Consider the following 12,162-nt stretch of genomic DNA (forward strand, 5'->3'; position numbering starts at 1 on the left):
ACACTCTCACGTACAGAGGCTAATTATTCCACAACTGAGAAAGAATGCCTCGCCGTGGTATGGGCGGTTATGAAATTTCGCCCATATTTGTACGGCCGCCCTTTCAAAGTTCTTAACGACCACCATTCACTGTGTTGGTTGACGAACCTTAAAGATCCGTCTGGACGATTAGCACGCTGGAGCCTACGGCTGCAAGAGTTTGACATGACGGTCATGTACAATTCGGGGAAGCGACATACGGATGCTGACTGCCTGTCTCGATCACCGATAGAGTCGGCCTGTTCACTCGAAGAAGATGAAACAGCATTTCTTTGTATTCTGACACCTCCGTCATCGCTCAGCAACAACGGGACGACGCTGACTTGCTTGGTCTAATCAATTACTTAGAAGGAAGATCTGCGAAAGCATCTAGAGTTTTCGCAAGAGGATTGTCATTGTTTTGTTTACGGGCCAACGTCCTTTACAAAAGAAACTTTTCTTCAACCGGGTCCCCCTATATGTTCGTCATTCCTGCAGCTCTTCGTATGGAAATACTTCAAGCCTGTCACAACGAGGTGACTTCTGGTCACTTAGGCTACACGCGAACATTGGGCAGATTGCGGCAAAGCTACTACTGGCCGAGACTTACCACCGCCGTGAAACATCACGTTCGCACTTGTCTCGACTGCCAGGGGCGCTAGTCGCCCCCGACGAAACCAGCCGGCCTTCTACAACCTGTCCAGGTTCCTCGAACACCATTTTGTCAAATCGGAATGGATATTTTGGGCCCACTGCCTACTTCTACTGCGTGAAATCGCTTTGTTCTCGTCACAACCGACTACCTGCCACGTTACGCTGAAACAAAGGCCATCCAGAGAGGCACAGCAGCCGAGGTGGCGCGATTTTTCATCGAGAATGCTGTGCTGCGACACGGCGCACCGCGCGTCGTAATAACCGACCGAGGAACCGCATTCACGGCTGCGCTTTTATATCACGTCTTGCTGCTAAGTGGAACGGCTCATCGGAAGTCAACCGCCTACCATCCACAAACCAACAGATTGACGGAGCGCCTCAACAAAACAATTGAAGACATGCTTTCCATGTACGTGGATGTCGAACATAAATATTGGGATGACATCCTCCCTTATATCACGTTTGCGTACAACACGGCGAAACAAGAGACGACGCGCATGACTCTGTTCAGCATTGTTCACGGCCGGGATGTACGAACGATGTTGGATGCAATGCTTCCACACGAATTTGACGACACTGACACGGACGCCGATGTGTTTACCCAACGCGCCGAAGAGGCTCGGCAGCTCGCGCGCTTGCGGATCTGCCAGCAGCAAGACTACGACGCAGACCGCTATGATGCTCACCATAGAACCATAACCTATGAAGTCGGCGACCGATCGAGTGTGGGTTTGGACATCCATACGGAAACGCGGCCTCTCCGAGAAGCTGTTAAGGCGATACTTCGACCCATATCGAGTATTGCGCCGACTCAGTGATGTCACCTACGAGGTCGTCCCTGATAGTCCCAACTGTGCGCGGCGCCTCCCGCACCGCCCTGAACTTGTGCATGCTGTACGCATGAAGCCGTATGTGAGCGAATGACTATGCGAGGGACCCTCACTTCCGCAAGTGATATTTCTGGTCTAGCATCGGGGCGATGCTCTTTTAGGGAGGGACAAATGACGCGCGTATTCTAGGCAGACGACAACGACGATGGGGACATTAACGGACTCCGTCTAGTGGGTCAGTGAGATTCTTAGAGAACCAAGAAGACGTATCTCTGTTCTGTTTTCTTTGAACAGGTTGTCCTGCTGTTCTTGAAGAACGTCTCCCTGTCCTCTCTGGGCGTTGTACCGCGGCAATGTTTAAGCGCAGCATGTAATGTTGAGGTACTACCGTACCCTAACACCGCGTGCAGCATAGCACGAAATGATACCACCAGTTCGTGCTGCATGCGGTGTTTCAGCTTAGGCGTCCGCATATGTCTGTAACAAAAAGAAGGATAGACATAAGGTTAATTGAGATGTTTTATCAAACTGCGCTAGCCGCAACGGCGAACGTTGTGACAGTGCAATAATTCAATAACTAATAATCGAGCTAATATTCTCGAGCAATAACTAATAATCGAAAAAAGTCAAGATGCGGGTATATTAAAAAGAGCTAGGAATACATATCTGAAGGAATGTTAAACGCAAAAGTTAAACTGATCGGGCGAATAGCAAATGTTAGACGCCCGGCGCTAACATGCCGGATGCAGCGCGACATTAGATACCCACCCCTAAATATACTTTCACAGGTTAAAGAGACTCTATAAAGAAGAATGAGTTGAGCTGTATTAGATAATTACCCTGACACGAAACGAAAAAAAAGTAACTCAAATCGTGAGAAGAGGCTTGACAAACAACATAAAATGTGCTCAAACGAAAGACGCAAACAATATAAAATGTCCTCAAACGAAAAACGTTCCGCAGCTCTGCCCTAGGGCAGGGCTTCTCAGGACCTATTTAATAAAGTTCTTTGTCTGTCTGTCTGTCTGTCAAACGAAAGACGGGTGGCGACAAGTTCTCGCACCAGCCAGCTGTGACGTCATCGATTTTGATAGCGTCGGCTCGAGCCTAGTTAACTTTTATTGGAAAATAAAGACTAAACTGTGTTCCAAAGGAAATAAAGGCTGAACGTAGCAAGCTTAGAAAACCTTTACAGTGCCACAACGACCCAAATACGCAAATATACCTTGAAATGCGTGACGTCACGCTGACGTATACCAGCGCTAAGGTTTCGACGGGAAATTCATACACTAATTGAAAATTTTGCCTTCATTTGATATTCGAATAATAATCACTTACCGCAAAATTCCAGAAAATATATTTGTGAAAAAAAATCACCAGCCCTTCCCCTGTCGAGAAAATGGCGGTAAGCGAAGCTTGTGGCAAGACGACGCTGTCGCAGGCGTTCCGCTTCGCTTGCCCTAAACTCAGGGTCAGCGGCTCTTCGCCGATATTTGGCCTCAACATTGCGCTCCCGCAACTCGGGAGCGCGCCGCTTCGCCTGGGCTTCGGAAGCCCTCACACTAGCATCGGGTCGTCGATGACGAGCCCCTACCCGAGCGAGTTCGCGGCGCCATTGCTCAAACGCAGCCTGCGCCTCGGCGGAACGCACCACGCGAGGCTTTCCCACCTGGACGCCGAAACTAATCTGAGGCGAGGGAAGCCCGGCGAAGCGCGCGCCAACCCTCCCCTTTCCCTCCCCGCGAGACACCAAACGACCCTTATTGGTCGCGCGCGTCACGTGTTCCGGCGTCGGCGCCGCTTTCCCCGTACATGATCTACTCTGGGAGCAGCCGGGTTTCTTTGGCGTGACACCACCACCACCACCGCCGCCGACACTTGAGAGGCAATACAAGCTTCTCTTGAAAAATGCTTTTCAGTGTACACGAATTTAGTGTTTTTCCTAAGTGTAACTCTAAAGCTATTGAAGCAATTTCGAGACATAAACAGCAGTTTGCGTGTTTGCGCATGCTGCACGTCACTTTGCCCTTCGGCGCGATAATGCATAGTACCTGTTAATTCCATAAGCAGCCGTGGTGGCGTATAGTGGCTTTGGCATTGCGCTGCTAAGCCGGAGGGCGCGCTATCAAATCCCGGTCGCGGCGGCCGCATTTCGTTGGGGGCGAAATCCAAAACCCCCTTGTACGCGCATTGTGTTTAAGTTAGAGAGTCCCAGGTGGTCAAAATTATTACGGAGTGCCCCGCTACGGCGTGCCACATAATCAGAGTGCGGTTCTGACACAAAAACCCCAGAATTCAATTTAAGTCCATTCTTCGAAGTAGCAAGCTCGACATGCTTACTTTTCGCGTGACATAAGAGGCAATCTTTTGCTGATGAAAAGGGACAAGTAAAGCCTTTGTAATGTCCTCATTCACAGAGATCCCACAAAAACTGGCTTTGAGGGTCATGTCCGATGCTTTGCCTCCTCTCTCAGTGGACGTAATGGCCTGCACACAAGACAGAATCAGCGCTATATTTCACGAATGGTTAAAAGCGCGCGTCAGCTGACACGCTGTCAAACCCGTGCCACTTTTTACAATAGCGACGCTGAGCTTCCACCAATTGGCGTCAGAACAAGCGCACCATTTTAAAAGTTTATTCAACTTTCACCATGGTGGCACTATGTCAGGCCTGCAGTGAAGGGCTATCGCAAACATAGATCGCTATGCGTGCGTGCGTGCGTGCGTGCTTGTGTAGGTGGGTGGTTGGACGGGCGCGCGCGTGCGTGCGTTTCCTATGCACGCGTGGGCGGGCTGCCTCTTCACGCGATGCTCAAGGCAACAAGGGACGCCAGTGTGGGGCTTACTGGTTCTCGCTGCGCTGGCTGGCGGAGTCGGCCGCAATAGCGCGTGAACAGACAGGGACAGCTACGCTTTTTCGCTCGTCCGTGCGTCAAGTGAGCGAGTAGTGCTCACTGTACAAGGCCGCACTTGGCGCGGGCCCTAATGGCGCCCTCAAATATTTGATCTTCGTGGACCTCCCATAAGACTACGCTTTCGTTCGGGCGAGCGTACGCCGACGACTGTTGCCAGACTCGGTCTCCCGCCACTCGCTGTTCTCTTCGCCCCTAGTCCCCCTCTTCCTATTTCCGATCGTTGTGGGAAGACGCACCGCCCACTACGGAGCGTGTATACGCGGCCTTGTTTTCTTTGTCCTCGACCGGTGCTAATGATCACACGGAGATCAGGGTGGTGGAACATCGAGATTCGGCGAGGGATTACCGATGTGCGTAGATTAAGCTCCCAATATTTACCCACGTTCCCATCCGCGCGTTGTAGTCCGAACTAACGTCTTCATAGACAGCGCAGCCCCTCTACCTGTCGTTTCTTCCCTTCTGCTTGTTTTGATACTCTCGATAGCAGGAAGACAACCAACGCCTAACTGATAACGAAGATGGAAGCGATGGAGGTTGTAAGCGGCTCAATGGTGCCTAAGTAGAGGAATCAATAAAGAACGGGGCAGGAGTTCCTGGTTGTAAAGCGGCTACATGCGCAGAGACGCCGAGAGGGAAAGAGAAAACAGTGGAACTCTGGGAGGCTGACCAGATGCGTGTCCGGCCGGTTGCTCTACATGGATCAGCGTTTACAGAGAGAAGATGCAAGTGAACTCATAGTCCATGCGCCCAGTAAAAGAGCCAACGTGTTTACGCGTATTCTTATGACCGGCTGCATGGGCCGGTCATAAGTGGCCGCTTCTCTAAGTAGAGTTTTCCCACACAGTAAATGTCATGGTGCATATATCCTGTGGACCAGTCATGTGCTGCTTTCCTGCGCAGCAGCACGCCTGTGAATTTTTACTTAAAAAGTTATCGCAGGTATTTATTTCGCTTTTACGCATATTGTGCGACGAGGAGCTACCGCGGAGCTACATTCAGCGCCAGCATTTGCATTACATGCGTTAAAAAATATTAATTTGGTAGCACACGCCTGGACCCGCATTCACGAAAGGTTCTTACGCTAGAACTGTTCGTGAAAGAAAATTCCAGCCAATGCTGATTCTGGACATAATATTAACGAAGGCGACCGGCGAATGACAAAGAACACTTACGAACTAAAACATTAGTGAATTCGGCCCCCTGGCCCTGTATTCACACTTTGAATAATCCACTTTAAATAATCTTGGGTGATGGCCAAAATTGAAAATAAGGCGTAATAAACAATGTGCAGGGAGAGAGAGAAAGCAAGGATAGAAAAGGCAGGCAGCTCAACCAAACGAGCATCCGGTTTTCAACCCTATACACTTGTGGTAAAGGAAAGGGGAAATAGATATAGGAAAAGATTGAGCGCTCAGTGCACGTGGGAGGATGCACAGGAGCACTATAAGCGGTCCCTCAAGTCGGTGCACTTCAAATACTGCTCTAGTGCACCAATCGCTTTTTGTGCGAGCGACAGTTGTGGTCACGGTCCGAGTATCTTTGACTCAGAGAACGGTCTCGAGTACAGTCGATTTAAAGTTGTCCGGAGAGAGAGGCGTTGGACGGCGCAGCGAGAACAGATACACAATAGGTGCACGATGGTTTCCTCGCACCTACACGAATCGATCGTCTGGTTATCGGCCATTCCCATATGATAGGAGTAAGCGTTCGTAAACGCCACTCCCAGCCACAAGCGGCACAAACAATGTGCAGATTGAATACTAAACCCAGTAGCATGTTCCATAGGTAGACTTGGTTTATGGTCCGTCTCGTTTATTATTCCGTGCTTTACAAGCGAACATTATTTTACTTTTCAATACCGGGCCTCGCTCGGGACACTGTTTCAAGAATAAACGTTTCTTTCTCTCTCTCTCTCTCAATGCGCGGTGGAGGGAGAGGAGTTCAATTCACAGTTTAGCGCACATTTTTAGAGCTTAATAAAAAATTGGAGGACGCTTAAGCTTCGCCTTTAAGAGTAGAACGCGACAGCGTTATCGGGACCCGTTCGCATCGCATCGTTCGCATACGGCAAGTACGCTTCATTCGCTGCAACATTGAACGTGGGAAAGCCAGCTTACAAAGACCAAGCCTACATCGATCCCCTTAAAGTCGGCTTCACTTTTAAACTGAAATTCATTGTTGGAAAGACGTTTTTCCAGGGGCAATATAAGTGGTCTTATATTAAAATGTGAAGGTCCTAGCACCTGTTTTTTTTTTATATTTTATAAATTGTTTTCTATTGCCCCGACGCGCGCAGGTCTGGCAGAAATGTTTGAGTTTCCTCGTAGCAGAATTAGGTTTTCTCGTACATTCAAATTACAATCCGATGCCGATTGGTAAACAATCCGACGGCGAATACGACGCCGAATGGTAAAGTCGTACTTTACCATTTTTCTGACGAATTTCACTGTGCGAAATTCAATTTTTGTTCACCAAAACCTTGTACCACGTGGAGGGCCTGCGCGATCGATGTGTTTGGGTGATTTTCTCCGCCACCCGCGATCACACGCCGGTTGCCGACGCCGGATTTTCTGCCACACGGGGCCCTAAACGCTATCGCGGTTCACTTCGTTCACTTTCGTTTCACTTCGTTCAATTCTTGCTGTGCGGTAATGTAAAGCGCGCCATTTCATAAATGTCTAGCGCCACTTCTGACAGTGAAAACGTTAATTTTTTTTATGTGCTCAGCGATGTTGCGCAAGTGCTCTGACGAAGCATATCGCTTAGCTACGATTGGTGGTTTAACATCTGAACCATGCTGCGTATAGCACGTGCCCAAAAACGCAAGAAGAACGCCTGACTTTTTTATGTATTGCAGCTGAATATACAGACTGTCAAAGAGATTGTCACCGCGAAGCAGCAACGTACTTCACTCGTGACCAATTCGTTCAAATGAAAACGGTATTGCGAGCTACTACCTAGATTCAGTGGGTCGCAGCACACGAATGCAGTATTGGGGTCGGCGGGGCCATAAAGTTGATCCTAGCTCAATGTTTTCTCGTGAAAGAGAGGGGAGTATAAGCGAAATGACTTTTTTTTTTCTGCTCTTCATTTTTTTTTATATTTTCTTCTTAGAAATAAGAATACGTGAGCGTCCAACCTGCGAGCACCCTGGCTGTTTCTAAAACCTCGCAACGTATATGCGCTTCTCTTATCAGACCACTGAGGCAGCAGAAGACGCACCTTTTCTCTTAGGAAGCCAAGGTCTCTTTGTTTACGCGCCATCCGACAATGCGGCATTCTGTAAACGAAGTTTTAAACGATGGAGGCGATATGTTTACGGCGGAGCTTAGCTCTCCGCGAAAGGGCGGCAGCTCGGTGATAACCGCATAGACTGCGTTATTTCTTTCCCATCCCTTGCAAAACGATACAAATGTAGATGCTTGTGGGCATGTGTACTTACGTCGTGAGGAGCGTCAAGAAAGCGACGCCGCGTGGGTGCACTCTGGTATTGCCTGAAAAAGGTCTACATTATAAGTGATACTGTTCAGCTTGTTGCTCTGAGAAACAAACTTCCGAAATACTACACATCACATGGCATTCCAAAGACTGAACAAACTGAATAAGATTATCTGTGGCATGAATGTTCATACTGAAAAATGATACCGACGCCACTTTCACAAGACACCTGGCGCTTTATGGTATCGGTTAACTATCGTCATTATCATTAGGTATCTTTATACTGTGAGCGCCAATTGTGGACTTCATCACCTTCGCATGTGCCTAGTACTGACATGTAAATAAAATTGACAGAGTCTGACTCTTCGTGTACTTTTTTCTTTTCGCTTTCTATGTCTAGAAAAAAGAGGGGGCAAATTATTTATTTTTATTTTTCGAAAATTTTCAGAAACAATTGGGAATAACGGTTTTTCAAGTCATTCACCACCCGTTCACCTTGTTAAGTTTAGATACATCTTCTGGGGCTATGGAAATGTATTTTGAGTGATGGAGTCCGAAGCCGGAGATTATTTCGGAGTATATACGTTAGAGGGGGATCTGAACTGAAGATGAGGAGGCGGAGGGGGGGAGGGGGAGCACTGCGCTCTCTTTAGCAGTGGAACCTGTAAGGGTGGCGCGCACCCCCACGACGCGGTATATGGGATGCAATAATAATAATAATATTTATTATTATTATTATTATTATTATTATTATTATTATTATTATTATTATTATTATTATTATTATTATTATTATTATTATTATTATTATTATTATTCCCATCCCACGCACAGAAGAACAGCGCGCTGGCGACATGTTCAACAATTACTGTCGTCGAAGGCTACCGCGGGCGCCACTGTGTTTGCGCCCTGCTCCGCTGATACGTCGACTGGCTGTCATCGCTACGACGCGCGCACATTTCGCCGCAAGGAAGGCGGATTAATATACCGGGAGCCAGGCGGAGGTGCAGGAAAGCGCGAGGCGGCGATGGCCCTTGCGACCAGCGGGATGAAGGGCGAGACGGCGGAGTCAGCGGCGGCGGCCGGCAGCGCGTCAGCGCCGCCGCCGCCTCTGCGACCGACGTCTTGCGCGCCAACAAAGAAAATTGGGACGCGTGGCGCTGCCCGGGGAGCGAGAGCGGCGCTGCGGCGTCGGGAAAACGCTGAATCCCGTTCGACTATGAAATTGCGCCGGGGCCAGTAAAACAGGTGCGCCGAGCAAGCCTCGCCTTTTCCTCGGAAGCGAGACGTCCGTTCCTCTCGTGGCGAACTTTCCCTTCGCCCCCTTTCAACTCCCACCCCCTTTTTTCCCGGCCGCGGAGTCATTACTCGCCCAGTCTCCTCTTTTGTAATTACGAGGTGTCAGCAAAACTCGCCCCTCTCTCCGCTTCCGCTTTTCTTCGCGAATCGCGGCCGCGTTCTTTTTTTTCGGTCACTCCTCCCCACCTTTTCTCATTATTATACTCTTTCCTTTGCTTATTCATTTCCCTCCTTACCACGTGCCTCGGCGTGGTTCTGACTTACCTTCGTTTAATTTTGCGGTCGCCATAAGAAAACCGAGAGCAGCCCTTTAGTAGAGAATACGGGTTGCGCTTGTCGATATATCGGTACAGAGAAAAAAAATAATTCCAAGACAAATGTGGAACAAAGGCGATCCAAAGTCTCTGAAGCATTTATTCTCGTCAATTATTAACGCGCGCATGCTGCGCTGATAATGTATCAAAATTTTTGGTGCGGCTCCTGTGCGCGGCACAGCGCGTGAGCACGCCAGAAACAAATCAGTCATCTCGAAATATCTGCTTTGAGAGACTATGCTGGACACGGCGTGCGGCCAACTCCAGTGGGTGCTGCGTTTTCCTTTTCAGACGAATCGCGCGCGTGGTGTAGGAAACGCGCTTGCAGAAAATGTTCGTCTTATGATCCGCACGAGTCCTTTCAGAATGAACATCGCTCGGCCTTGGCCTTTCAGAAGATATCGCATGCAGCGCAATCTTGGGTAACTGAGGTTGTTACCCAAGGTTGGAAAAACAATACAGATGAGTCTCAACGATTTCGTGTTCCTTTACTATACAGTGCCTAGATATTCTAGGCACTATACCTTTACTGTGGAGTTAATCTGCAGTTGTAGCGTTTCTTTTTAATCACAAGAGTCAAGTTGGTTAATCGGGAGCTTTAGGTTAAACAGACGCCATTTAGAGCACCTCTAAACCATATGTGTTATAACTATCTGCGAAGTTTTCCCTCGATTCCTCATTTCCCCTACTGCTACAGACGTAAAAAAAAATCGTCGGCGTTTCCGAGCTCTCTTGAAATTTTATTATTAAATTGTCGACCTCAGGACTCCACCAGCGTCTACAAACATTCTACTCAATATCATGCAGTTTCTACCCGCTGACTCTTTTCGACTGCTTGCGTGGATCGCTGGATCATAGCCCCTTGCACGCAGGAAAGACCGGACGAAACACGGGCAGCGTGCATTCACAGTTGACACTGTATAAAACTACCGGAGCTGGCACGTTGAATCGAACTAGAGATCAGGCGTTCGCAAGGCATGTCGCTACTGTGTTGACCAAAGCGTCATTGCATTGTTGCGTTGTACTAAGCAATGATAAATAATTTTCTGCGAAACAAATGTGAAGTTACGCAGACAGCTTCCACTGCGATAAAAAAAGGAAACGTGAAATCTACTGCTGTCTGTACAAAAAATCTGTAGAGGGCTGCTCGTAGGCCAGAGTCGCCCAAGTTTTTATATATTTCAAAGCGTTTGTATCCATTTGTAACTTTTTTTCGCTGTTATATACTCCTTTCCTCCCATTTCGTCTGCAGTCCTATGCTTAGGTGTAAGCATCAAGGCTGGAAAGTTACAGTACGGCCAATAGAATTTACGTTCTAATAAATAACAAAAAAAAAAAGCCGTCGCCGTCGCCGTCATCGTCATCGTCGTCGTCGTCGTCGTCGTAGTAGTAGTAGTAGTAGTAGTAGTAGTAGTAGTAGTAGTAGTAGTAGTAGTAGTAGTAGTAGTAGTAGTAGTAGTAGTAGTAGTAGTAGTAGTAGTAGTAGTAGTAGTAGTAAATTGAAAGCCTTAGGCGTCGCCTTCTACTACGATAGACGGTGCGACCACGACGGCAACGAGGTAAAACAAAGACGACGGCACGACGGCACAGCGACAAGATGACGATAACAGTAATGGCACGATCGAAATGGTGAGTGACATGTGTGACATTTCATGTTATCAGAGCCTCGAAGATTGCGTGGGTTTTTGTCCTCTATACGGTGCCCCGCGCCTTCCCCTCCGAACTGCTTTAGAACCGGCTTGACGCAGGACCCTTTATGAGTAGCAAAAAAAGTTGGAGTATGGCCGCGAGCGTACACGAGCATTATTGCATTTCCAGAAGTCATCAGTTCGCAGTAATACATGCGGTGTCCACTGCCATGTGTGTGTGCCTTCAGTATTATTTATTTTATTCCTCTCAGATTATCTCTTTTCATCTCTTTATACCCCTTTCCATGCGTAAGGTAACACGTTGAATGTGCGTGCGTTGGACATCCCTGCCTTTTCTTTTTAACGTTCATTTAAAAAGAGGCGCCAGATTCGAAGCACTTATTAGATCAAAAGATCAAGGGCTAAATTCACTGTTCGTAAGAGGGAGATAAACAGAATATCTTTAAATGATGAATCGAGGCCTATTTGGGGGAGCTGGTAAAGGAAGGAAGTTCGGACTAAGTTTGGCTCGCTATGGAGCGTTCACATACGAAGCTCCATAATGAGTTAACTGCAACTTCAACGTTAGCCCGTGGCCGGACACAGTCCACCAAGGACGTTGCTAGACAAGTACCGGCCTATGACAGTGACGTCTTTCGTTCTAAGAGGTGTCGGTCGTTGGCCGGTCGCTTTCACTAATAATATGTCTGATATGACGACCAACTGTTCAAGATTAGTTCTAATGTAAGAACTTATATTTAAATACGGGCTCCGTTTGTTGCACACCGAGCGCCTTCGATATAGTCCCATTCGCTACCGAGTTAGGTCGGCATATGATGTGGTGCTGCGCATATACAAACAGCTTTGTTAATTCCGACCCAGAAATCAGGTCCCGCGCACACAAAGCAGTTAGTTCGCTAACCGGGTTCGTGCAATAACTGTCGGCAAGCATACTGTTACCGAAAACAGCAGACCAACGGCAAACAATTGTAACGAACGAACAGCGTTGTGAGTTCGGCCCATGATGGTACCAAATTCTAGTTTATTTACAGCGAAGCTGTATGTG

Source organism: Dermacentor silvarum, chromosome 1, assembly GCF_013339745.2.
Source record: "Dermacentor silvarum isolate Dsil-2018 chromosome 1, BIME_Dsil_1.4, whole genome shotgun sequence".
Lineage (NCBI taxonomy): Eukaryota > Metazoa > Arthropoda > Arachnida > Ixodida > Ixodidae > Dermacentor > Dermacentor silvarum.